The 6,088-nt window shown below is 41.9% G+C and overlaps 1 long non-coding RNA gene across 1 annotated transcript in view; it reads right to left on the bottom strand.

The window, feature by feature from the left end:
• Positions 1 to 4,162: 4,162 nt before the first annotated feature.
• LOC138261910 (uncharacterized) overlaps positions 4,163 to 6,088 on the bottom strand; it is a 149,073-nt gene continuing 147,147 nt past the window's right edge. The window contains exon 3 of the long non-coding RNA XR_011199174.1: positions 4,163 to 4,270. This is a non-coding gene — a long non-coding RNA (uncharacterized lncRNA). The remainder of the gene's footprint in view (positions 4,271 to 6,088) is intronic.

Here is a 6,088-nt window from a genome sequence, read left to right as displayed (position 1 = left end):
AGCACATCAGTGTCTACATAATTGGTGGCTTAAAGGCATCCACAAATCTGTAAGTGATTACTCTTTCCCACCTCTGGTGACTGGCAGCATAAATACAACATTGCTTATCTATTTATCTATTTCAAAGGTGTTTAGGTTTAGAAAGACAGAAGTCTGTGCCTAATGAGTTATAGGGCTCCGCTCCTGACTGTGTGGCCTAGTTAAAGGTCAGCCCTTCACTATATCCCCCGTCGCATAGCTGAAGCCTGTGCCAAGCTAGGTTTTGGAGGGGGTGGGGGTGAAGTAGTACTGAGTGATAGCTTTGCCTTGATTGGCCAACTGCATAATTAAAGGACATGCAAATGGGTCTCTGGGGGCGGGGGCAGTGAGTGTTTAACTGTATACCCCCATCTTTGACTGGTCTTCATGAAATTAAGGATCTGATAAACACATGTTTTTAGAAACCTCTACATTGATTTTTGCTCTGCATCACAACAAAAACTACTGGACATATTTGAATCAAACTTGGCATAAAAGCAAGGGTTTTCACCAGAATAAAGTATTTTATGGTTTAGCATACCTGGTAGTGTGCAGAACTATGTTGAAAGGCTGCTGATTTGATGTAATCTATTTAGTCAATTAAACTGGTGAGAAACTGGTGAGATATTCTGATTCATTATGAGATGGCTCTTGAGCCTGGTTATAGTAAAAAATGACTGGGACACTATGAAGCCAACCGTCCAATATGGGAGCCCCATTGGGGATGATGTCACACAACACTAGAATTTGAAAAATCACTCCTATATATAAATATATAAATCAGAAAAAGCTATGGTGTCTGCAGATCCCTATATTCAGCTTTGTAGGCTTTAAAAAAACAATGATTGAGAGTCAGCAATATGCTCTGTTCATTTCAACCAACATTACAGAGATGATCACCATTTACGGTTTGAGAAAATCAAATCCTGGTTCAGAGATCTTCTTCCTCTTTTTGTTGATCATGATCACTAATGATTTACAAATGACTCACAAACTTTAAAAAACAGCTGGAGAACATGTGATGGGGCAGCATGTCTGAGAATTGAAAAATAAATACCACGGAATGTGTATTGGCAGTAACAGAACCCTAACCCAACCTTGGGCAAACTAGAACACAAATAGCATTTTTTTTATGTTGCATTGTAATGGAGGAGGTGTCCATAACTGTGAAAAGCTCATTTTAGTTTTTTTTAAAATTATTGCATATCCACCATAACCTGTGTTAGTATTAGTTAATGCAAACCTAAGGTGGGTTTGGAACATTTGGTTAATTTAACCAAATGAAAACAGATTTTATTTTGACACAGTACTGATGATAGCACTTCATAGTACCTGTGAATGATTTTAGTAATTTGCAGCAGGTACTGGACACATGTTTGGCCTTTGGTCATGCTCAGCACCAGTCCTTATAACCCACCCTCAAACCCTCTCTGCATGGCATTCTACCACAATATTGAAGTGTTAATATTGTCCCACGCTTATATTTATTCCACAATATCGACTACTAACATAACATCAAGGTGAGCAAATTTGGCGAGCAAATATTACAACTCTATATTTCCCTATGTATGCTCACCTTGATGATATGCTTGTTGTCGATGCTGTAGTCAATATAAGGGCACCTCAATATTATTGGCCATGATAAGTGACATTCTGTCTGTTGCATTGCCATCATCTAGGTGCAGCAGTCACTGGGCACTAGATGTGATTTCTAGCCATGCACAGAAACCAGTCTTAGTGACCCCCATACTACTGTCTTTGGCATTGGGCTATGTGAAGTGGCTTTTGTACACAGTGTGACCCTAGTCTCAGTGTAGCCCAAACCATTCTTTTTGGCTTTAGGCCATGCACAGTGATCTTTGAACACAATCAATGCATATACCACAAACCTACTGTGCACAACGTTTAGTCAAGGACAATGTCACAGGGCACATAGTGTGTGCATTGGTCATTCTCTCTGACCAGTCCCTGTGGCTCTGAATCACACTGAGCATAATTTTGAAGTGTGCCCAGCCAGCACTGGGTGAAGGGATTTTCCATTAGCCCAGTCCTGTGCCCAGTTCTTGTTCCAATAAAGCAGTCTTAAGCCAAGGTCTTAGGCACTCTGGTCTGGGAGCTGTCATGCCACAGTAAGTGCAAGTCAGCAATGAAACAGGGGTGCCTTGTCTTTTCCCTACACTTGGGAACATCCAGAGCATACGGTAGTGGGATGGCATCACAGTTAACACTCCCTGAATTTTGAACAGACTGAAAAAGAAAACAAATTGCTTCACCCATGCTGCTGCGCAAAGCCAGAGGTAGGACTTGTCATGTTTCACCCTTAGCCTTACTCAAGGAAGACAGAGTGCAACATGTTCCTGCCCAACTATTGAGCACGGCTATAGATAGGAATGCTTTTCATCTGACCTTCTGCAAGAGAGAAGGTGGAGTAGGAAAAAATACACCTTGTCTATATTCACTTGATATGTCTGGTGAGGATTGGACATTTCTGCCCAACTCCTGCATCAGAGTGCAATACTTACTTAAACACCCTTGTCAGCAGGAACTGGTTATTGGATGTAAACCCTTTTATAGGTCTTGCCTACCAGACAGCCTATTGTGAATTTACAGTGGACTTACAACGCACCAATTGCTTACCCATGGGTATATATATTGCCACTCTCTTTTACTTGCTTCTTATTTGATGGCTTGATTTCCTCTTCTTGTGTTTCTTCCTCACCTTGAACATAGTCTCTTTACAATCCTTTTGATTAGCTAACTTGTATCCTTCCACTGTCATATTTAGAGAACTACTTTTTTTCTTTTTCATTCAGCACCCCAGAATAGTGCATGCGTTTTCTAGCTGTCTCGCTAGAATGCTACATCCCCACTCCAACACCCTCTTGCGCCCACGCTATGTTACTCCTTAACCCTCCCAGTCTATGTGAAAAAGCACAGCAATATGCATACTTTTGCCAGGTTGTGGCTAAAGTGCAGATTTTAAGGATTGTTTTTGTTTAATCTCCTAAATTCCAAATATTGAATGAAAACACAATATTTGGCAAATAAAGCCTTTTATGATGCTGGGTGATGGGCCATCTGCTGCATTCACTCATCTGGCATCTGACTTAGACAGTGTACTTTGCGAGACACTTGGCATGAAGATGCATAAATCGGCTCCCTGGGGTATTGCACAGTACCAAATAGCTGAATCCTGTGGAAAGTAAATTAGGCCTTGGCAATCATTCCCCATTACATTCTGACACTTCTGTATTCTTTTTAACTTCTGTTGATTGTTTCCTGAGTGAAAAGCATTTGAAAAGTAAACCTTGCATTTATGGAGACTGAAAACATTAGAGGGTATATTTAAGGAAAGTGGTGCTTCACCTAGTGCAGAGCCACTTTCCTTGCACCCCTTAGTGCCCCCCCTTCCGCCACCATGTGTGCGCCGTATCTAAGATACGGTGCACCATGGCACAGGGTAGGGGGCAATAGGATCATTTTTATTGACGCTATTGATGTACTCTGCAGTAGTAGGGCCATCATTTTGGCGCTACTCCTGGAGAGTACATAGGGGCTCATTCTAAATAATGGAAGCCCTCTTTTAACGCCTGCTCTGGGCAGGCATTAAAAGTGCCATAAAAAATGATGCAAGGAAATCTGACGCAGGAATAATGCAGTACAAAGGGTTACAAAGTGGCGCAATGCATGCATTGCACCACTTTGTAAATATGGCGCAAGGATTTTTGGCCTGGTTGGGCCACATTAGCATTAAAAAATTACGCTAATGTGGCACTACTGGCTTATTAATATGCCCCTAAATTCAGTAAACAGCCTCGAGAAACCATTTTATATGCATTTGCTCAGTATTTTGATTTTTTTTCTTTTGCGTTTTTTTTTAAAACAATACTTTACACACATACATTGGCAAAGTCAGTAGCTCAACACTCGCATTAGATATGTGGGGTGAATTGGCGTCTTGTCAGCGAATTGAGCTGTGCTGCTTTGCTTTTTTCTTCTCCCTTCATATGTTCAGGATCACCACTGCAAATATCCGAAAAAAAAGTTTACACCACGAATACCATATTTTAATGGTGTTTCCTGTATTTATTTATGGAAAATCAGCTGCTTTCTGAATTTTCCTTCCTTCAACTTTGAACAATTCGTGTTGATTACCGTATTCCAGGGAGATAGATGGCTGCCCTTAGAACATTTTCAGATGCTTCCAGTCAGTCGCATTGATTTTTTTCACCAATCAATTCTGTTTCTCTTCCTGAAAATTGGGAAACAGAAAAACACTGGGTTGAGTACCTTGTATTTAGTTCTTTAACTTCACAAGTAGTGTAACCGATGTTTCTACAACTCACACATGAACATGGCTCGGATACACTGCTTAGTTTTTCTTAGAAGTGGTTGAACCGAAATTCACCAAACCTGAAAAAGGTATCAGATAAAGTGGAACTCTACGTGGCTTCCAGATTTGGTGAGTTTTTCCTAGGTCGTCCGTGCTCTTTTGAAGAAAATGTTCACTATGGGATTCCCATGCCAAACTGTATTTTTGGAGCCAACCCACGACCTCTTTGATAATCCTGGATATTTTGTTGCATGTTCATTGTGAATCTACTACGTTTTTTGGAAGTTTCGTGAAGATTGTAAACGGAAAGGTAAATGTGTTAGAAAAGCAAAACATACATTTTCTGATTTTCTTTCTGTTTCACACTATCTCTCTCGCGCGCCTGCGATTACATTATTTCGTTGTTGATGCGTGTGTTTGTGCAATTTTGGAAAGGTCTGGAGGCCGCGTGTTTGTATATAAATTTCAGTGTCTTTCGTTTGTGTCTGAGTGATTATGTGGCTGCATGTTTTTGCAAAGGTATGTGTCTATGTACATTTACTTGTTTCTATAGAGTTTTCGCACTTTGTTAATATAAATCTTTACATCAGTTTTTAAATGTTTCTGCATGTGAATGTCTGTGTGCCGGTTTGTTTTAGTGTGTCTTTGTAAAAGCATGTGTTCGTCTGATTGTGTCTGTGATCCTTGCATATGTGAACATGTTTTTCCAAGTGAGCGAGTCTGTGTGGACGTGTCTGTGTCCGTGCCCGTAAATGTCAGTATTTTTGTGTGTGATTGTGTGTCAAAAGGCGCCAGTGCGTTTTGGTGACAGTATGTAGATTTCAGGTGAAGGCAACATCCCTCCGTGTCGTGCCAATGCGCTTGTGTGAGTAATAGTGTCTGTGTGGCAAGGGTGTTCCTTCCTGCGCTGTTGCGGGTCTGTATAAGTGTGCAGCCTGCCTGGAAGTGCCGCTGTGTTTCTGTGAGTGTGTGTTTCTCCCTGTGTGTGGCAGCCGTTTTAATCTTCTTGAAAACATTGTTAGCGGTGCCTTCCGGTGATACATCACTTTCCCGGGCTAGCGCGTGCAGTTAAAAACTCCTAAATTCATATCCACTGCATTATTGATTTCATTTCAGTCTGCCCTGTAACAGTACCAAAGAAGCCCCGCTTACAGATTACCGCGCGTCTCCTCCAGACGGTTGACAATTGCTATCGCAGTTTCGGGAAGATAAATGTTGCTTTGGGAATTGCGTTTAATTACACATAATCTCAGAGCCGCTCTGGGGCCTCTGGTTTAACCACACATGTGTTCAAATCACCGTGCAGTACTAGCCGTAGAAAGGGGCAACACGAATGGATCAGGGACAAGGAGCTGCCTCGAGAAATATTAGTGTTAAATGCGACGCTGGTACAGATGGACGAGTGGCAGCTGGACGGGAAACCGTAGAGGAGATACAGAGTCCTTCAACACACAATAAACAAGCTTCGAGGCGCAGAGAGCACGAGACAGAAAAGGGCAGAGAGAAAGCGAGGGTCAGATAAAGTCGAGATAGGGCGGAGCAAGTAAAATTATGCATTTCAGCACTCACGGTGAGTACATCTCACAGTTAATTATCTGCCCAGCGACTGAACTGTTTCGCCTTGTGTAAGGTCAAACACAGTGGGTCAGTGGGCCTTGCACCCACTCCCTCAAAGACAAAGGCAATTATTGTAACATAGAAACCGAAAGGCGTCCGTCCATCCATCCATCCGTCCGT

The sequence above is a fragment of the Pleurodeles waltl genome, chromosome 10 (genome assembly GCF_031143425.1).
Source record: "Pleurodeles waltl isolate 20211129_DDA chromosome 10, aPleWal1.hap1.20221129, whole genome shotgun sequence".
NCBI classification, from domain to species: domain Eukaryota; kingdom Metazoa; phylum Chordata; class Amphibia; order Caudata; family Salamandridae; genus Pleurodeles; species Pleurodeles waltl.
Note: the sequence above shows the minus strand (reverse complement) of the source record. Positions and strands in the feature narration are given on the sequence as shown.